Genomic DNA, 22263 nt, shown 5'->3' with positions numbered 1-22263 from the left:
CAACCAAACTGGGGGGCGCGGATGGTGAAATCCCCATGAAATCCCCATGAAATCTACAAGACTTCGAGGGAGCTTGGGGATCTCTCCTCCCATGTAGGAAGCCCCAGAGGGGGGAAACGCGATTTAACTCGGGGCCTCTCGATCTTTCAAGGGTACACAAATCAGCTGGGGATCTCCTTAAAGATCAGGTTCTGATCCAGTCGCTCCAGGGTCAGGGCTTGGACTTTGCATTTCTAACCCGCGCCCAGGACATGGTGACACTGCAGCTTCCTGCAACAGATTCGGGTCTGCACGATCCTCCAAGAAGGCTCCATCCAGGTCTCTACTCCATTGTCACCTCCTCAGTGAGCCCTTCCCCTGGCCACCACCTCTGGAACCCCGGATGTTGTTACCGGAAGGAGGGCAGGAATCCTGTCTGTTGGGTTCTTAGCAGAATCCCTAGCCCGCACTTCCTCCAGCGTGTCCGTTCCCACAGAGCAGACCTTTGGTCTGAGACCTGAGAGTCCAGATGGCACGCGTGCTGCCGCGTGGCGGCGGTGTCCCGGCTTGGGACAAGAGGAGGCCCCACGGTGCGGGCTGGGGTGCCAGGCACCGCGGCGGGCGCTGAGGGTGGGGGTGAATCACCGGCCCGCCGCCCCGCCGCGCTCCCAGAAAGGGGACAGAACAAGAGGCAGAAAAAAAAAAAAAAGCCTACGGCACCCGGTATTCCCAGGCGGTCTCCCATCCAAGTACTAACCAGGCCCGACGCTGCTTAGCTTCCGAGACCAGACGAGATCGGGGGCGTTCAGGGTGGTGTGGCCCTAGACGGCGGAGGGCGCCCCTGCCCCGCTCAAGAAGCCGAGCCTCTCTGCGCTTCCCCGCGCCTCCTCCCGCCTCAGGCCCCGCGCCGGCGCTGATCTGCGCCGGGCCGGGACTGTTGAGTTCTTTGGCCGGCGGGGTCCCACGGGCTCCCCGGGATGGTAGTGCCGTGTGGAGCGGGGTGGGGGCCTGTCCACACACACACACACACACACACACACACACACACACAAAAGATGTGTCTCCACGGGTGGACCCCCCAAGGTGGAGACCTTCCAGCCCCCTTCCTCTCCTCACCTCGCCTCCTTCACCTACCCGCCCCCACCCCCAGCGCGCCGCTGCTGACTGCGCACACGCGGGCGCTCGCCTTTTTCGCAGGGGCCGCTCTCCCACACAATCCCTTCCAGCTGCGCCCCCGCCCTGAGTGTGGGCTGTCGCATATCCGCCTGGGACAGGGCTGGGGCACAGCGCATGGGGGAGGGGAGCGAGTGTAGGGGCGTCTCTGGGGACGTGTGCCATGGGTGGGGTGGTTTCGGGGGCACCCAAGAAAGCAGTCCCCTCCGTCTCCCACCTCTGGAAAACCACCAAGCCCTTGGAGAACTACCGGCACCGCTACCGTGGGGACCCGGACCCTACTCTGTGTCCTCCTGTGGCCCAGTCCAAGGGGCCTGGGCCTGGCCAGGGGTGGATTGGACCCCAACCACCCTGGGGTGTGGACTTGCTAAAAATGGGCGATTAGATATTGGATTCGAGGTTCATTTAGGTCATTTCACTAATGAATGCACCATAAAGACTTTCCTAATCCATTTGTGAGGGTGGCAACTGAGAGAGAATTTTAAAGCTGGCAGAATAGGCGAGGAAAGGAAGAGGAAATTCCCAAACCCAGTAAAGAAGACTTTCCCGAAACGGAAGGAAGAAAGTAGCAAACAAACACAACGGCGCACCGCCCGGTTCAGAGTCTGCTTGCTAGAGAAACTACACTGACGAGGTTCACCCGTGGGTCCCAAGCGGCATTCAGAAGAGCGAGGCCTGCAGTCTATGCAAAAGACACCTGCGATCGGGTGTCTGTGGCTGCACAATTCACAATTGCAAAGTTGTGGAAGCGACCCGGGTGCCCATCGATCCATGAGTGGATTAATAAAATGTGGCACATGGACACCATGGAGTGCTTTTCAGCTATAAGGGACAGCGGTGACAGGGCACCTCTCATGTTCTCCTGGCCAGAGCTGGAACCCATCCCAGTAAGCCAAGTAAGTATCCCAAGAATGGACACACGAACACCACGTGCGCGCGCTCACCAGAAAATTGGCACGAACTGGTGGACACCTAAGTGGACAGAGAGGAATCACCTTCATCCGGTGGGTGTCGGGCGGGTGGGGGGAGGGGAGGGGCATACACATCCATTAGGAATAGGGTGGGTGCACACCAACTGGGGGATGGGCGAACTTGAAGCTCTGACCTGAGGGGGGAGGCTGGGAGAGGGCAACGTACCCAACCTTAACATTGGTACCGCCACAATACGCTGGAACAACATGAGAGGTAAATGAATAAGAAGTCAAAGGGGGAGGGGGGCACGGGCAACACATGTCACCTGAATACTTGTACTCCCATCATCTGCTTGAAAAGACAGAAAAAAGAAAATGCAATAATAGAGATAAGAGACACTTTTTTAAAAAAAATGAATCCGAAGAGAAAAGTAAAAGGAGGCCTGTGGAGCAGGTCTGGGTGTGACTCCGGATCCCCCAACATACGGTGCCACCACCAAAGATTCCCGCGTGTAGCCCATAGAACCCCAAAAGCAACGGGACGAGTTCTAGTCACATACTCTCTCAAAATGACATCCTGGCCTTCTTCTGGAACTCCCTCCCCTCTCAGACTCTCAAGGTTTCCTCCAGCTTGTTGGTTCCCAGAGACCAGACATTTTGGTCTGAGACCTGACAGTCCAGATGCCACGCATGCTGCCGCGTGGCGGCGGTGTCGCGGCTTGGGACAAGAGGAGGCCCCACGGTGCGGGCTGGGGTGCTAGGCACCTCAGCGGGCGCTGAGGGTGGGGGTGACCCCCAGCCCGGGCCTCCGCGGCGCTCCCAGAAAGGGGACAGAACAAGAAGCAAGAAAAAAAAAAAAAAGGCCTATGGCACCCGTGATTCCCGGGCGGTCTCCCATCCAAGTACTAACGAGGCCCGACCCTGCTTAGCTTCCAAGATCAGACGAGATCACGCGAGTGCAGGGTGGTGTGGCCATAGACAACGGACACACACCACCGCCTCCATGGAATGGGGGTGACGGGAGGGGCGGGGCAGGCATGAAGAGGCCGGCCGGGGTGGGGGGCAGTCTCTACACACACACACACACACACACACACACACACACACACTCACTCACACTCACACACGATGCGCCTCCACGGCTGGACCCGCCAAGGTAGAGACCTTTCAGCCCCCCTCCTCTCCTCGCTTGGCCTCCTTCACCTACATGCCCCCACCCCCAGGGCAACGCCACTGCTCACTATGCAAACGCAGGCGGGGCGCTCGCCCTTTGCCCCCAGCTAGGGGCCGCACTCCCCCACAACCCCTTTCAGCTGTGCCCCCCTCCCCCCGCCCTGTGGGTGGGCTGCCGCCTATTCCCCCGGGCCTGGGCTGCAACACAGCCCATGGGGAAGGGGAGTGAGTGTATGGGGCGTGTCTCTCTCTCTCTCTCTCTCTCTCTCTCTCTCTCTCTCTCTCTCTCTCTCTCTCTCTCTCTCTCTCGGGATGTGTCCCATGGGTGGGGTGGGGTGGGGTGGCGTGGTTTGTGGGGCGCTGAAGAAATCAGTCCCCTCCATCTCCTACCTCTGGAAAACGCCCAAGCCCTTGGAGAACTGCCCGCACCGCTACCGTGGGGGGCGGGACCCTACTCTGTGTCCTCCTGTGGCCCAGTCCAAGGGGCCTGGGCCTGGCCGGGGCTGCATTGGACCCCGACCACCCTGGCGTGTGGACTCGCCAAAAATCGGCGATTAGATATTGGATTCCAGCTTCCTTGAGGTCATTTCACTAATGAGTGCACCGAAAAGAGTTTCCTAATCCATCTGTGAGGGTGGCAACGGAAAGAGAATTTGAAAGCTGACAGAATAGGCAAGGAAAAGCATAGGAGATTTCCACACCCAGTAATGAAGCCTTTCCCGAAATGGAAGAAAGAAACGAGCAAACAGAAACACCGGTAGCCCGCCCGGATCAGAGTCTGCCCCTGAGAGAAAGTACCCTGACCAGGTTCACCCGTGGGTGGGTGGCGAGCCAGTGGCATTCAGAAGAGCGAGGCCCACAGTCTGTGCAGAAGACACCTGCACTCGGGTGTGTGTGGCGGCACAATTCACAAGCAGCTCCAGATGTTAATCCAAGGAGAAGCCAGGGAGTTCCCAACGCCCTAGGTGTCCTCAGCCCACGACTGGCTGCTGTGGGAATGCGAAGCCCGGCTCCTTGTCTCAGAGCGGGACAGCCAGGAGGTGTGATGTCCACCCCGGGGTTCCCAGGCGGATCAGGCTGAAGCTGGGACTTGGCCTGAAAGTGTCCCCTCCCATGGCCACCCCCTTCCCCTTCCTGCTCCTCTACTCCTGGTGCCCCTCCATCCAGGGGCCAGACCTTAAAGAGTCACCCGCAAGAGAATACTGGTCCCAAAGGAGCCTTCTGGGGGACCTGTGCTGAGAGAGGTTGTGGGCATGGCCCGCTGGGGCTCTGCCCGACCCAGGGCTGAGAGATGCAACCTCCCAGCTCTGGGTCCCTGCAGGAAGCCTTGGCAAGCACAGGGCCGGTCCTCCAAAGGCCCAGGTGCAGGGAGCCCAGGCCAAGCAGCCCGTGGAAGAAGCCACATGCCGTGGCACCCCAGGAACACGACTGCAGGCCACGGCCCCCCGCTCCTCCTCCTCCTCCTCCTCCTCCTCTTCCTCCTCCTCCCCCACATGGTGCAGGGATCAGAGAGAGACACCTCAGACACTTGCTACCCAAAGTGCAAAGGGCATCAGTTGCTCCTCCAAACCCCCGACCAGCAGACCGCGTTGTCCAGCCAGCCCCCGGGCCTCCCTGGGGTGCCCAGCACAAAAGTGCAGACACCCAAGACCCTCAATCTCAGTTTTCGGATGTTTTTGCCACTCTAAGGACCCGCAGGCCAGCTGGGCCTTCTGGCAGGACAGAGAGCCCCGGAATCCGAGGAGGAGAGCTGGGTGTACGTCCCCGTGAGGAGGCGGTCCCCACCTCCGCGGCTCTCCCCTTGTGGGGAGTGGCAGAGAAGACACCAGGCTGGGCCCCCGCGGCACAGCGGGAGCACGTCTCCCGCAGGCCACTTAGCGAGTGTGGCAGGCGGACGGTTGGGTTGCGCGAGACGCTGCGGCCGCCCTGCTACCGGGTTCCTGGGAGGGCGTCCTGGAACCAGCGTCCACACCAAGCCCTTGGAAGGCCCAGGCGACGGAGGAGCCCCGTCAGGCAGGGGCCGAGGACGGTGACAGGTGACAGGAGACAGGCTGGGCGGGAAGGAGTCAGTCAGGCAGGGGCCGCGGAGGAGACGGGCTGGGTAAGGGTTAGGGTTAGAGTCAGGGCACAAGTCACAATCGCAAAGACCTGGAAGCGACCCGAGTGCCCATCGACCCACGAGTGCGTGAATAAAATGTGGCGCGTGGACACCACGGAGTGCCATTCGGCTATGAGGAACAGCGGTGAGAGGGCACCTCTCGTGGTTCTCCTGGCCAGAGCTGGAACCCGTTCCAGTAAGCCAAGTATCCCAAGAATGGACACACGAGCACCACGTGGTCGCGCTCACCAGCAAATGGGTACGAACCGATGGACACCTAAGTGGACACAGAGGAATCACCTTCATCGGGTGGGTGTCGGGCGGGCGTGGGGAGAGGATGGGCATACACATCCATTAGGAATAGGGTGGGTGCGCACCGACTGGGGGATGGGCGCACTTGAAGCTCTGACCCGAGGGGGGAGGCTGGGAGAGGGCAACGCACCCGACCTTAACATTGGTGCCCCCACAATACGCTGGAACAACATGAGAGGTAAATGAATAAGAACACAGGGGAAAGGGGGGCACGGGCAACACATGTCACCTTAATACTTGGACTCCCATCATCTGCTTGAAAAGAGAGAGAAAAGAAAATGCAATCATAGAGGTAAGAGACACTTTTTAAAAATAATGAATCCGAAGAGAAAAGTAAAAGGAGGCCTGTGGAGCAGGTCTGGGTGTGACTCCGGATCCCCCAACATACGGTGCCACCACCAAAGATTCCCACGTGTAGCCCATAGAACCCCAAAAGCAACGGGACGAGTTCTGGTCACATACTCCCTCAAAATGACATCCTGGCCTTCTTCTGCAACTCCCTCCCCTCTCAGACTCTCAAGGTTTCCTCCAGCGTGTCGGTTCCCACAGAGCAGACTTTTGGTCTGAGACCTGACAGTCCAGATGCCACGCATGCTGCCGCGTGGGGCGGTGTCGCGGCTCGGGACAAGAGGAGGCCCCACGGTGCGAGCTGGGGCGCCAGGCACCGCGGCGGGCGCTGAGGGTGGGGGTGACCCCCAGCCCGGGCCTCCCCGGCGCTCCCAGAAAGGGGACAGAACAAGAGGCCAAAAAAAAAAGAAGAAGCCTATGGCACCCGGTATTCCCAGGCCCGACCCTGCTTAGCTTCCGAGATCAGAGGAGATCGGGCGCGTTCGGGGGTGGTGTGGCCTTAAACCGCGGAGGGCGCCCCTGCCCCGCTCAAGAAGCCGAGCCTCTCTGCGCTTCCCCGCCGCCTCCTCCCGCCCCAGGCCCCGCAGGGGCCGGGCCGGGCCGGGCCTGTTGAGTTTGCCGGCCCGGTCCGGCGGGCTGGAAGGGACGGGGGTGACGGGCGGGGCGGGGCGGGCAGGGAGAGGCGGGCCGGGGTGGGGGGCTGTCTCTCTACACACACAGACACACAGACACACAGACCACACACACACACACACACACACTCACACTCACTCACTCACACTCACACAAGATGCGCCTCCACCGCTGGACCCGCCAAGGTGGAGACCTTCCAGCCCCCCTCCTCTCCGGGCCTGGCCTCCTTCACCTCCCCGCCCCCCATCCCCAGCGCGTCAACGCCGCCGCCGCCGCCAATGACTGCGCACGCACGAGGCGCTCGCCCTTTGACCCCAGCCAGGGGCCTCCCTCCCCCACAACCCCTTTCAGCTGTGCCCCCCGCCCTGTGGGTGGGCGGCCGCCTATTCCCCCGGGTCAGGGCTGGGGCACAGCGCATGGGGGAGGGGAGCGAGTGTATGGGGGGTCTCTCTCTCTCTCAGGATGTTTCCCATGGGTGGGGTGGGGTGGCTTACTCTGTGGGGCGCTGAAGAAATCAGTCCCCTCCAACTCCTACCTCTGGAAAACGCCCAAGCCCTTGGAGAACTGCCGGCACCGCTACCGTGGGGGCCGGGACCCTCCTCTGTGTCCTCCTGTGGCCCAGTCCAAGGAACCTGGGCCTGGCCGGGGCTGCATTGGACCCCGACCACCCTGGCGTGTGGACTCGCTAAAAATCGGCGATTAGATATTGGATTCCAGCTTCATTCAGGTCATTTCACTAATGAGTGCACCGGAAAGAGTTTCCTAATCCATCTGTAAGGGTGGCAACGGAAAGAGAATTTTAAATCTGACAGAATAGGCAAGGAAAGCATAGGAGATTTCCACACCCAGTAAGGAAGCCTTTCCCGAAATGGAAGAAAGAAAGGAGCAAACAGAGACACCCACCGGTAGCCCGCCCGGATGAGAGTCTGCCCCTGAGAGAAAGTACCCTGACCAGGTTCACCCGTGGGTGGGTGGCGAGCTAGCGGCATTCAGAAGAGCGAGGCCCGCAGTCTGTGCAGAAGACACCTACACTCGGGTGTGTGTGGCGGCACAATTCACAAGCAGCTCCAGATGTTAAACCAAGGAGAAGCCAGGGAGTTCCCAATGCCCCAGGTGTCCCCAGCCCACGACTGGCTGCTGTAGGAATGCGAAGCCCGGCTCCTTGTCTCAGAGCGGGACAACCAGGAGGTGTGATGTCCACACCGGGGTTCCCAGGAGGATCAGGCTGAAGCTGGGACTTGGCCTGAAAGTGTCCCCTCCCATGGCCACCCCCTTCCCCTTCCTGCTCCTCTACTCCTGGTGCCCCTCCATCCAGGGGCCAGACCTTAAAGAGTCACCCGCAAGAGAATCCTGGTCCCAAAGGAGCCTTCTGGGGGACCCGTGCTGAGAGAGGTTGTGGGCATGGCCCGCTGGGGCTCTGCCCCACCCAGGGCTGAGAGATGCAACCTCCCAGCTCTGGGTCCCTGCAGGAAGCCTTGGCAAGCACAGGGCCAGTCCTCCAAAGGCCCAGGTGCAGGGAGCCCAGGCCAAGCAGCCCGTGGAAGAAGCCACATGCCGTGGCACCCCAGGAACACGACTGCAGGCCACGGCCCCCCGCTCCTCCTCCTCCTCCTCCTCCTCCCCCACATGGTGCAGGGATCAGAGAGAGACACCTCAGACACTTGCTACCCAAAGTGCAAAGGGCATTAGTTGCTCCTCCAAACCCCCCGCCCAACAGACCACGTTGTCCAGCCAGCCCCCGGGCCACCCTGGGGTGCCCAGCACAAAAGTGCAGACACCCACCGGACCCTCAATCTCAGTTTTCGGATGTTTTTGCCACTCTAAGGACCCGCAGGCCAGCTGGGCCTTCTGGCAGGAAGGGGGCCCCGGAATCCGACTTGGAGAGCTGGGTGTACGTCCCCGTGAGGAGGCGGTCCCCACCTCCGCGGCTCTCCCCTTGCGGGGAGTGGCAGCCCCGGGGCCTCAGAGAAGACACCAGGCTGGGCCCCCACGGCACAGCGGGAACACGTCCCCCGCAGGCCCCTTAGCCAGGGCGGCAGGCGGACGGTTGGGTTGCGCGAGACGCTGCAGCCGCCCTGCTACCGGGTTCCTGGGAGGGCGTCCTGGAACCAGCGTCCACACCAAGCCCTTGGAAGGCCCAGGCGATGGAGGAGCCCTGTCAGGCAGGGGCCGAGGACGGTGACAGGTGACAGGTGACAGGCCGGGCGGGAAGGAGTCAGTCAGGCAGGGGCCGCGGAGGAGACGGGCTGGGTAAGGATTAGGGTTAGAGTCAGGGCACAAGTCACAATCGCAAAGACCTGGAAGGGACCCGAGTGCCCATCGACCCACGAGGGCGTGAATAAAAGGTGGCGCGTGGACACCACGGAGTGCTATTCGGCTGTGAGGAGCAGCGGTGAGGGGGCACCTCTCGTGGTTCTCCTGGCCAGAGCTGGAACCCGTTCCATTAAGCCAAGTATCCCAAGAATGGACACAGGAGCACCACGTGCGCGTGCTCACCGGCAAATTGGTAGGAACCCATGGACACCTAAGTGGACGTAGAGGAATCACCTCCATCGGGTGGGGGGAGGTGATGGGCATACACACCCTTTAGGAATGGGGTGGGTGCGCACCGACTGGGGGATGGGCGCACTTGAAGCTCTGACCAGAGGGGGGAGGCGGGGAGAGGGCAATGTACCTGACCTTAACATTGGTACCGCCACCATACGCTGCTAAGACAACAGGAGGGAGGGGGCACGGGCAATACATGGAACCTTAATACTTGTACTCCCATAATCTGCTTGAAAAGAGAGAGAAAAAAAATGCAATAATGGAGGTAAGAGGCATTTTTTTTTTTTTTTTTTGGAGACAGAGTCTCCCTTTGTTGTCCTGGCTAGAGTGAGTGCCATGGCGTCAGCCTAGCTCACAGCAACCTCAATCTCCTGGGCTCAAGCAATCCTGCTGCCTCAACCTCCCAAGTAGCTGGGACTACAGGCATGCGCCACCATGCCCGGCTAATTTTTGTTTTGTATATATATATATATATATATATATATATATATATATATATATATTAGTTGGCCAATTAATTTCTTTCTATTTATAGTAGAGATGGGGTCTCCCTCTTGCTCAGGCTGGTTTCGAACTCCTGACCTCGAGCAATCCGCCCACCTCGGCCTCCCAGCGTGCTAGGATTACAGGCGTGAGCCAGCACGCCCGGCCAAGAGGCATTTTTTTTTTTTTAAAAAAATGACTCCGAAAAGAAAAGGAAAAGGAGGCCTGTCGAGCACGTCTGGGTGTGACTGTGCATCCCCCAACATCCGGTGCCACCACCAAAGATTCCTACGTGTAGCCCATAGAACACCAAAATCAACGGGACGAGTTCTGGTCACAACTCCCTCAAAATGACATCCTGGCCTTCTTCTGCAACTCCCTCCCCTCTCAGACTCTCAAGGTTTCCTCCAGCGTGTCGCCTCCCACAGAGCAGATCCTCGGTCTGAGACCCGACAGTCCAGATGCCACGCCTGCTGCCGGGTGGCGGCGGTGCTGCGGCTTGGGGCAAGAGGAGGCCCCACGGAGCGGGCTGGGGCACCAGGCACCGTGGCGGGCGCTGAGGGTGGGGGTCCCCCCGCCCCACTGCCGCCGCGCTCTCCGAATGGGGACAGAACACGAGGCAAAAAAAAAAAAAAAAAAAAGCTTAGGGCACCGGGTATTCCCAGGCGGTCTCCCATCCAAGTACTAACGAGGCCCGACCCTGCTTAGCTTCCGAGATCAGACGAGATCAGGCGCGTTCAGGGTGGTGTGGCCGTAGATGGCAGAGGGCGCCCCAGCCCGGCTCAAGAAGCCGAGCCTCTCTGCGCTTCCCCGCGCCTCCTCCCGCCTCAGGCCGCGCGCCCGCGCTGACCCACTCGGAGCCGGGCTGGGCTTGTTGAGTTCGCTGGCCGGGTCCCGAGGTCTCCACTGGACTGGGGTGCGGGGCGTGGTGGGCTCGGCGGTGTGGGGGGCTGTCTTCACACACACACAGACAACACACACACTGACATACACCAGATGCGCCTCCACGGCTGGACCCGCTAAGGTGGAGACCTCCAGCCGCCCTCCTCTCCTGGCCTCGCCTCCCTCACCTACCCGCCCCCAACCCCAGTGCGCCGCTGCTGACTGCGCATGCGCGGGCGGTCGCCTTTGGCCCCAGGGGCCGCCGTCCTGCACAACCCCTTTCAGCTGTGCCCCCGCCCTGTGTGTGGGCTGTCGCCTATCCGCCCTGGACCAAGGCTTAGGCACAGCGCATAGGGGCGGGGAGCGAATCTTCGGGTGTCTCTAAACCCTAACACTAATCCTCCTCCTAACACAAAACACTAACCCTCACCTGAGGGGCAAAGCGGTAACCTTAAACCTAAGCGGAAACCCTAACCCTAACGGTAACACTCTCCTAGAAGTACATTGAATTTATGCTTGCTTTTCTCTCAAAGTAAAATAGTGTTTCTAGTTTCCTGTGAGTCGCACATAAATAACAGTACATATACTTTCATAAAGAAGATCCAAATGCCAACATTTAGAGTACATACACAAATAAGTGAGTAATGACATTAACACAGTGGCTTTTCTCTGAGGAATGAAGTAGTGTGTAGAGTATCCTAGAAAACACTCATGAGGTACAATAAGTTATTTCATAAATAACTCACAAAAGTGAATATCCACAGTGACTTACACAAAGAAGTGACAATGTGCATTAAATACACAATTGCTTTGCTCCGAGAGCGGAAGAGTATGTAGTTTTCTGGAAAACACCAATAAAATGGAATAAGTGGTATGATAAAGATATTTCAAAGTTACATATTTATAGTTACATACACAAAGAAGTAACAGAGTACATTGATTACAAACTTGCCTTTCTCTGAGAAATGAAGCAGTGTTTATGGTTTCCGCTCATATTCCTACAACAAACATAATACTTTCTATAAAGAAGTTCCAAATGAAACCCTAACCCTATCACAAAACCCTAACTGTAACCGTAGCCCTGCCCCAAATCCTAACCATAAACAAATCCCTATCACGAAACGCTAACCCTAAACCAAATCCTAAGGAGAAAAGCCTAACCGTAACCCTATACCTATCCAGAAACCCAAACCTAACCCTAACACTATACTAGAAGTACATGGAAAATACGCATGCATTTCTCTAAAAGAGAATCAGTGTTTTTAGTTTCCAGTGACTTGTACATAAGTAACACTATAAAGTTTAACAAAGAAGTTCTAAAATATACGTTCAGAGTGATTTAAACAAAGAAGTGAGAAATTGCAATGATAACACAATTGCATTACTCTGAGAAAGGAAGCAATGTGTAGTTTCCTAGAAAAATTGCATATGGTATTATATGTTATTAAATAAATAAGTAAAATGGTAAATATTTACAAGCACTTACACAAAGAAGTGACAATGTGCAATAATTACACACTTGCTTTTCTCTTATAACTGAAGCAGTGTGGACAGTTTACAGGACAACATCTATAAGTTCCTATAAGTTATATCATAAAGATGTACCAAAGATACATATTAACATTTACCTACACAAAGTGTGTTCATTACAAACTTGTCATTCTCAGAAAACGGAAGTATTTTTAATATTTTGAGGTCACATTCGTACAAAAACATAATGTTCTTTCAAAAGAATTTCCATATGCAACATTAACACTAACCTTAACACAATCCCAAAGCCCGAAGCTTAACCAACCTCTGAACGAAACCTGATCCCTGACCCCATACCCATCGCCAACCTTAACCCTAGGCCTAAGGGGAAACCCGAATCCTAGGCCTAATACTAACCCTAACCTTAGAACGAAACCCTAACTCTGAGCCGAAACCATAAAAAAGCCAAACATTATCGTAAAAGTACATTGAATATACTCTTGTTTTTTCTAAAGTTAACGTGTTTCTAGTTTCCTTTGATTGCACATAAGTAATCATATATATTTCATAAAGCAGTTCCAAATGCAAACATTTAGAGGGACTCACACAAAGAGGTGAGAAATTGCATTGATATCACAGTTGGTTTTCTCTGAGAAATGAAGCAGTGTGTAGACTTTCCGAGAAACATGCAAAAGGTCTGATAAGTTATTTCATGAATAATTTCCAAAGTTAACTATTTACAGTGACTTAAACAAACAAGCAACAATGTACCTTAATTACACACTTGTTTTCTCTAAGAACTGAAGCAGTGTCTAACATTTCTTAGAAAACACCCATAAGTTGCAATAAATTATATCATAAATATATTCGAAAGATATATATTTACAGTTACCTACCCAAAGAAGTGTGAAAGTGGGATGATTATTAACATAATTTTGTCTGAGAAATGAACCACTCTTTAAATGTTCTAGTCAGATTCATACAAAAGAATAATGTTTCAGTAAAGAAGTTCTGAATGCTACCTAACACAATGCCTAACCCAGCTAAAAACCATACCAATAATCTAGCCCGGAACGAAACGCTAATTTAACATTATTTATCCTGACTCCCTGACACTAACACTAACCCCAAGCCCTAACCATAAGGCTAACACTAACACAACGCCCACCCGAAAAAGAACCCTAACCCTACACAAACCACAACCCAACCCCCAACCAAAAACCTAACCCTAACCATAACCCTAACCACTAACCAAATTTTAAATCTAACAACTACCCATAACCCTTAACCCTAACCCCTAACCCGTAACCCTAACCATAACCCTAACCCCTACCCCTAACCATAACACTGACCCTAACCTCAACCCCTAATATTTAACCCCTACCCCTAACCCTAGCCATAAACCAACGCTAACCTTAACCCTAACCCTACACTACCCCACCCCACCCCCAACCCGTAACCTTAACCCAACCATAACCCTAACCCTAACCCAGCACCAGCACCAGCCCTAGCCCCAAACCTATCCCTAACCCCAACCCCAACCCTAACCCTAATCCTAGCCCCAACCTCTAAACCTATCCCTAACCGACCATTTTTCCACATGTGTGGTGGTGGTGGTGGATATTTTCTTGGCAGCAGTGGCCATTCTCGAACACGTGGGGCGGTAGGAGGTGTTTCATCATTGCCGTGGCCATTTTTGTGCTTTCTTGACTGCGGGTGCCACTTTTCTCGGTGTGCTGGCCATTTTGGTGCATGCACAGTGGCGGGGGCTGTAGGGGACTGACACATATTTTCCCGGTTTAAGAATTAGCGTTAGTGAGTAATGTACGTGTTCTGCCCAGAGCGATTGAAAGTAATCTGTTCTGGACAGGCTCCCTGTGATAAACAAAGGTGTTGCCTAGAGGCATAACAAAGGACCTGAGCTGCGAGTAGCAAGAGCAGCCCCACCCCACAGCATTGGGGGTCTTGAGGCCACACGATAAACATATTGTTCCTGTGATTGCTGCATACACCCCATAAGATGGCTGGTTAGTCAATGACGGGTAACACCCCTCAAGGGAGGGGCAACCTAAGCCAGGCACAGTCACCGGGGTTCAGCTGAAGATCTTAGTGGGTCACCCTAAGAGAAGCTGGGGATGAGAAATGCCCCCTGTGGCTCACCTTGCCCATCCTTGCTAATCTCTGTCCTTTATCTATGCCTAGTTCCTAGAGCAACCACCTCGAAATTCTGAGTCGGGGACATCTGCTTCGCTAAGGCAACGCTTTCTGGAGTTTACTGCTATGGCTGCCACACCTGGGTGTTTACATACAAGGAACTAACTTTAATCTTTTAGAGTATAAAAATAAAACTGACCCAGTGTATTATTACTCGAGTCAACCATCTGTCGTGTGTCTGCATTGTTCTTTGTGTTCTGCGTTTGTGTTTTATGTTTTGTGTTCATCCTCTGTCCTATAAATGGGCCACAATAGGGGGCTCTTTTTAGAGATGCAGTGTCCCTTTTCATGGTTTCCGTGGTGATTTTGGCACACATGCAGTGGCCCTGGCAATGTTCGTGTCTGCAGTGGCCATTTTGGCACCTGTGGTGGCCATTCTGCTGAATGCACAGAGGGGAAGGTAATTTTCTTGGTTGCGGTGGCCATTTTGGTGGCTGTGGCAGCCATGTTGGTGCATGGGCAGCGGTGGGGTTCATATTCACGTGTCCAGACGCCAATACACTAGCTGCAGCTGCCATTTTGGTGCATGCGTGTCATCCAGGGTTGTTTTTGTGGTTGCAAACGTCATTTTGTTGGTTTTGGTGGCCATTTTGGCACATGCTCTGCAACGACATCCATTTTCACATCTGCAGCGGCCATTTACACAAATGGGTGTCTGTGGGTGTCATTTTCATAGCTGTGGCAGTCATCTTGGCAGTTGCAGCAGCCATTTTGGTGCATGTGTGGCATTGGGGGGGTCCATATTGGTACATGCGTGTCACTGTCTGTCATTTTTGCACATGTGCGTAGTTCGCAGCAGCCATTTTGGTCATGTGCGTTGGTGGATGCCATTTTCACGCATGCGTGAAGATGGCGGAGGTCATGTTTACGATAATGTAAGTGTGGTGGCAGCTATATTGGTGCATGGGATCACTGCCTGTTATTTTCCGCATGTGCGTAAGTCGCATCGGCCATTTTGTGCATGCGCAGAATTGATGGTTGCCATTTTCAAGCATGCGCGGTGTTGGGGTGCTTGTTTTAGCTATGAATGAAGATGGAGGCAGCTGTGTTTTTGCCTGTGCGACTCTGGTGGCAGCCATATTGGCACATGCGTGTCACTGTCTGTCGTTTTTGCACGTGTTTAGGTCGGGCGGCCATTTTGCACACGCACGTATTGGTGTTCGCCATTTTGTGGCATGAGCGGTGGTGGATGCCTTTTGCACGCATGCCTGAAGATGGTGGCAGCCGTGTTTACGCTTGTGCCACTTTGGTGGCGGCCATATTTATGCATGTGCATCACTGCCTGTCATGTTTGCTCATGTGCATATTTCTCAGCGGACATTTTGCGCATGCGCAGAATTTGTGGTGGCCATTTTATGCCATGCACTGTGGCGGATGCCTTTTGCACGCATGCCTGAAGATGGCGGCAGCCATGTTTATGCTTGGGCCACTATGGTGGCAGCCAGATTTACACATGTGCATCACTGCCTGTTTTGCACATGTGCGCAGTTCGCAGAGGCCATTTTGCATGCGTGCGTTATTGTCAGCTGCCATTTTCTGGCATGCGTGGTGGTGGATGCCTTCTTTGCCCATGCCTGAAGATGCTGGTGCCCATCTTAACGAATGCACGGCAGTGATGGCGGAGATATTTTTGCATGAGCCTGTCTGGTTGCCATTTTTATGCATCCTTCAAGATGGCAGTGCCCGTTTTCGTGCATGGGCCTCCCCGGCTGCCATTTTTACTCATGCCTACCTATGGCAGTGGTCATTTTCTTGCATCCACACCTGCGGCTACAGCCATTTTGGCACAGGCAATGTGGTGGCTGCCGTTTCCCCGGATATCTGACAATAGCTGCAGCCATTTTGCGTATGCTTGTCGGCGGTGACCACTTCCGTGCATGCACAGCATTGGCAGCCATTTTCACGTATGCAGGGTGGCTGCTCCCTTTCTCATGTAGGGACACGGCCATGGCGCCCTTTCTCATACGGGGATACGGCGCTGCCACCCTTTCTCAGGAGCGGATGCATTGGCGCCCTCACCTGTGCGCAGTGACCCAGCCCTTTCCTTCCCGCCACCTTCTCTGCATTCGCAGCCTTACCGCCACTTCTCGGGCATGCGTGGTGGTTCCACGCCTTTTTGTGCTTGTGCCGGGAGGCACCCCGCCTCATGCAGGGACGCCTGGACCCCGCCCATGTCCACGCTGCCCGCGGCCCCGCCCTGTCTTACTTACAGTGCGGGGCCTTACCTCTGATGCAGAGCCTTAGCCCTCGGTGCTCACAGGCAGCGGCCAGCGCCCCCTCGTGGCCATGCTGAAGAACCGTTAGATTCCTAGATGAGAGTATTCAGTGCCAGGGTCTGGAAATTCAAAGTGAGATGGGACTTGCCACCCTATGTCTTTTATAAAAAGGGCGAGGGAGAGAAGAATTAAGTGGAAAATATATGTAGTGAAATATATGTAGACATAAACTTTACAGCTTCCACAAAAAAAATCACTCAAAATAGTCCTCTGACATAAAATGCAAAACTATAAAGATTCCAGAAAAAATCCTAGGCGACCTTGGATTTGGTGATGACTTTTAACACATCACAAGCTGATCCATAGTAAAAAATAATTAATTCCATGGATGTTATAATATTAAAACTCCATACTCTATGAAAGACCATGTTCAGAGAATAAAAACACAAGCATAAGGCTTATATGAAATATTTGGTAAATACATTCGAGAGAAGCATTTACATTAAAAATATGCTAAGAACATTTAAAAATCAATAAGAAGCCAAATAAACCAATTAAAAAGGAGCAAAGCTCTGAACAGATACCTCAACATAGATACACAGATGGCAAATGATCATACAACATAGGATGTTCAACATCCTATATCATTAAGAAACAGCACATTACAAGAACAATGAGCACAGTACACCTTTTAAAATTGTTAACTATAAAAACATGTCAATCCATTGCTGGAGGAAAACACAGAAACTCTCATTCATTGCTGGTAGAATGCATAATGGTACAGTCCCTTTGGAAGACAATGTAGGAGACCAGGATATGCCACCCCAAAATATGACTGTAGAATACCACAATAGACCACCCCAAAATATACCTCTTTTTCTGAGATAAGGTCTTGTACAGTCACCAAGGCTGGGGTGCAGTGGCACGATCACAACACACTGCCACCTTGAACTCCCAGGCTGGAGCAATCCTCAGCCTCCCAAGTAGCTGGGACTACAGGTATGCACCACAACATCCAACTAATTTTTTTTTTGGTACTGACAGGTTCTTGCCCAGGCTAGTCTTGAACGCCTGGCCTCAAGTGAGCCTACTGCCTTGGCCTCCCAAAGTGTTGGGATTTCAGGCATGAGCCACCATGCCCAACCCAGCATAAGGATTATTTTGAGCTGATTATTTTAAGAAACTACAGACACAAGAGAAGCTCTCAAAACAATAAAAGTTACCTTTTTGTAAGGGAAATTTCCATCTATAAAGGAAACCTATCTCCATTTGTAAAGACATTTCCCTCTCATATCAAGAAAAGAAGGATGACTAAGTCACGAGAGAGTCTTTTCAATGGACAAGGCACCACTTAATTCTGGACAAATCTTAATCTCGTTTACCTTGCTTTTCCTGGTTATCTCCCCACTACTGACCCCCCACAACACCCATTCTTTCTTTGTTGTGCATGAAGATAGTATGTAAACTGAACTCAAAGCCACCTCTTGAAGATTTCCTCATTTTCATGAGGAAAATGAGTATTTCCCATGCATACAGAGGCTTCTCTTTTAATAAGAATCCATGCTAAATGTTTACACCTTCTGCATATAGTATTACTTTATGTCAAAGTATAAGATAAATGCCATAGAAGGAAAGTGACTTCAAATGTCAAATGGTTTTTAATTTATGCTCTTGTAAAGTAGAATTTAATGTTCATATGTATATATCTTCTAATTTTTCCAAGGTGAAATGTCATTTGATGATGTATAAAATATGACTACAGGTTTAAAGGTGAAATGCAGGATAACTGTAATAATTAACACAAATTGAGCAATTCGTATATGTTAGGTATCAGGTAAATGTTAATTCATTTAATCTTCACGACAAACCCATGAGATAGGTACTGGTTCTTTATACTTTTCAAAGTGCTTTTAAATAAACATCTTCTGTTGCTCCTTACACAATGCTCTTAAGGAAGACAGGAAACCTCGTTGTACACAGGACACCTCAAAGACCTTTAGGTAAATAGGTAGGCCTTGGACCACTCTCCTAGTAAGAGCCAGAATCCAAGTCCAAGTATCCTAACTCCTTGTGCAGGATTTATTTCACTTACACAAAGATTTTTGGGTTACTATAGTTTGGTCTTAACAAGCCATCTACTTTCTGCCTGGATTTTGTTTGCTTATTTGTTATTGGATTTTTTCTTTGTTTATTTAGTTTTTTGCTTTGGTTTTGTTTTGGTTGGTGTTTTGAGTTTTTTGTTTTGTGTTTGTTTGGTCACTATGGGGCTAACATTGATCATCATTTAGATTTGCAACCTTCAATATCATGATGAATTGGTTTTGAAAACTGCAGACTACATTTTTTATTTCCACAGAAAGCCCCTAGAAATCAAGATATTTTATATATTTCATATTTTCAAAAATAAAATTCCCTAGCCAGGTGTAGTAGCTCACACCTGTAATCCTAGCACTTTGGGAGGCTGAGGTGGCAGGATCCTTTAAAGCCAGGAGTTCAAGACCAGCCCGAGCAACATAGCAAGACCCGATTTCTACAAAAAATACAAAAATTACCTGGGTATAGTGGTACATGCCTGTAATCCCAGCTACTCAGGAGGCTAAGGCAGGAGGATCACTTGAGCCCAAGTATTTGAGGTTGCAGTGAGCTATAATGCCGCTACATTCTACCTTTGGGAAGCCCTTTCTGCCTATCAGATTGACAATAATTAAAAGATTGATAGAAATGCAATGGGAGTGAAAATACCACATACATAATGGGAGAAAATATTTGCAAACCATATATCTGATACTGGACTTGCAACCAGAATATAGAAAGAACTAACACAATAGTAAAAAGAATGCTCAATTTAAAAGTAGGTAAAGAATATACTTTCTCCAAAGAAGATATGCAAATGGCTTATTAGTACATGGTGAAAAGATGCTCACCATCATTAGTCATTAGGGAAATGCAAACCAAAATCACATTGAGATACCATCTCACACCCACTAGGATGGCTGGTATCAAAACGACAGGCATGTGATGGTAATGATATGGAGAAATTGAAACACTCATACTTTGCTGGTGGGAAGATAAAATGGTGCAGCCACTGCAGAAAACAGTTTGGCAGTTTCTGAAAATGTTAAACATAGAGTTACCATGTGACCCAGAAATTCCACTCCTAGAGAAACAGAAACATATGTCCACACAATGCTTGTCCACAAATACAATAGCAGCATTATTCACAACAGTTGAAAAGTGGAAACAACCCAAATGTCCATCTATTAATAGATATATAGATAAACAAGGTGATATAGCCATTCAATGGAACATTATTCAACCATAAAAAGGAGTGAAATACTGATACAAGCTAGATTGTAAATGAACCTTGAAAACGTATGCTAAGTGAAAGAAGCCAGGCACAAAGGAACCATATGCTGTATGATTCTGCTTATGTGAAATGTCCAGAATAGGCAAACCTACAGAGACAGAAAGTAGATTAGTGACTACTTAATGCTAGGAGACTGGGAATTCCAGGTAAGGTGGCATGACTGCCTGCTAATGGGTACAAGGTTTCCTTTGAAGTGAAGAAAGTGTTCTAAAATTAGATTTTGACAATGGCTGCACATCTTTGTGAATAAACTATTAATAAAACTCATGGAATTTTACACTTTAAATGGGTGATTTGATGGTATGTGAATTATATGTTAATAAAGCTGTAATATTTAATGCAGTATTGGTGATTTTACTGGATAAAAGAGTTCTCATATATATACCTACCAAAATATACAGCCTTTTTGTTTTTGTTTTTGTTTTTTGTTTTTTGAGACAGCATCTCACTCTCTTGCCTGGGCTATATACAGCCTTTTAAGAAGGCAATTTCTCTTTCAAAATGTAAAATGTACATATACTTTGACATAGAAATTCCAGTTCTAGACATCTCTATTTGCACATACCTGCACATAGGTATAAAAATGTGTATAAGTCCAGGCATGGTGGCTCATGCCTGTAATCCCAGCACTTTTGGGAGGCTGAGGCAGGAGGATCACTTGAGGCCAGGATTTTGAGACAAGCCTGGGTAACATTGCAACACCCCATTTCTACAAAAAAATAAAAAATTAGGAGAACATGGTGGTTTCTAGCTACTCAGGAGGCTGAGGCAGGAGAATTGCTTGAGTCCAGGAGTTTAAGGCTGCAGTGAGGTACGATCGCACCACTGCACTCCAGCCTGAGCAACATAGTGAGACTTGGTCTTTAAAAAAAAATGCATACAAAGATATTTGTTGCAGGATGTTGTAATAATTAAATGTAGAAATCAACCTAAATGCTCATCAGTATAAGAGTGATTAAGTAGATGATAGTACTTCTACATTAGTATTAAAGAATAAAATTTTGTATTTTGTTTGGAAAATAAATCTTGTAGAGACACAAATTTTAAAAATTTGGTCAACCAGCAAGGAGGAAAGGCTATCCACAATTCTGAATCTAGATTATTTTCCATTGCCTGGCAAAAGAATTCACAAAACGTATATTTCAATGTGTTAATTGTAAGGAGATGAGTGAGATCATATTAATGGATTAATTATCACAAGGTTGGTGAAAATTTTTAATCTCCTGAACAAATATTATACAATTGCAAGGTTGCAAGTCTTGTCTATTACATTCTTGGTATTACCAAATGTAAGAAATACTTTATCTCCTTATTTTCCTTCCTTTTGGAAATTAAACCTGATAAATAGCTTCATCCTCTATTTTATCCCTCAAGATTTTGTATTAAATACCATTGAGATTTGGAAACTATGATTCTTTTTACTCTATTTTAACCAAAGCTGAGCTTTTAGCTTATATATTTTTTTATTTCCACCCAATGTAATATTATGTAACAATTTGTTTAAATGTTAACTAATCTATGTAAACTGGTCTGGAAAGATCTTCAAGACATATCACTAAGTGAAAAACATATGCACAGAAATTAAGGAGATATCTAAGTGGATTGCATTATCACTCCTTATATACCCAGAATCCTCAATCTTGAAAACAACATTGGAGGACTCATGCTTCCCAGTTTCAAAACTTAAAACCAGGCTGCAGGAATTAAGACAATGTAGTACCGGCATAAGTATAAACATATAGATCAATGGAATAGAATTGAGAGTCCAGAAATAAATCCTCACATTTATGGTCAATTGACTTTGACAAGGGTGCTGAGGGGAAAATGCAAGTTCTCCACCAAAGAGGAACACTGCGCCCTGATAGCTTGGGGTGCTCAACAAAACTGTTACAAATAGATTAACCAAATGCCAAAAGATAGTTAATGAGGCCCAAGGGACACGCCTTAGCACTTTCCTGAGGCAGAGGCAACTGGTATAAGCCCTGACTGCTTTAAAACTGCTTTAGCTGATCTGTAATACCCTTTAGCTAATTGTAATACTAAAATCTCCGCCTAGTGGAGAATTATAATATCATTAACATAATGGTTGTATGAAGACTCCTGATGATTGTACTGCACATGCTTGATTTGTTTCAATGTGAACATGCAATGACACAATGTAAGAGCCCTGCATCACTCACTGGGAGATTTAAGGGGACACCAGGGGTAGTTTTACTCTCTGAAGAACTCTTGTGCTGCCCAAGAGTGAGTAACCAGAGAACTCCCGCGCAAAGAGTGAGCGCCTTGTCTAAGTAAGCTCTAATAAACTTATCCAACTCGCCAAACTGGACTTGTTTGAGCCATTTTTTGGTCTCTCAGCTACATCTCAGTTTGGGGGATTGGGGGCAGTTTTTCTGTACTGTTCCAGGATTTTCTTAAAACAGGTGCCAAAACAATTAAATAGGGAAGGAATAGCCT

At 50.5% G+C, this 22263-nt stretch overlaps 1 non-coding gene and 2 pseudogenes across 1 annotated transcript; all 3 read right to left on the bottom strand.

Moving 5' to 3' along the window:
• Window positions 1-687: 687 nt before the first annotated feature.
• LOC142864158 (5S ribosomal RNA) lies at window positions 688-806 on the bottom strand. The gene has a single exon (XR_012914743.1). It is a non-coding gene; the product is annotated as a 5S ribosomal RNA (ribosomal RNA).
• A 2118-nt stretch (window positions 807-2924) lies between these two features.
• LOC142864218 (uncharacterized) lies at window positions 2925-3043 on the bottom strand (annotated as a pseudogene).
• A 7254-nt stretch (window positions 3044-10297) lies between these two features.
• Window positions 10298-10416, bottom strand: LOC142864217 (uncharacterized; annotated as a pseudogene).
• Between the last annotated feature and the right edge of the window lie 11847 nt (window positions 10417-22263).

The sequence above is a fragment of the Microcebus murinus genome, chromosome 24, assembly GCF_040939455.1.
Source record: "Microcebus murinus isolate Inina chromosome 24, M.murinus_Inina_mat1.0, whole genome shotgun sequence".
Lineage (NCBI taxonomy): Eukaryota > Metazoa > Chordata > Mammalia > Primates > Cheirogaleidae > Microcebus > Microcebus murinus.
Note: the sequence above shows the minus strand (reverse complement) of the source record. Positions and strands in the feature narration are given on the sequence as shown.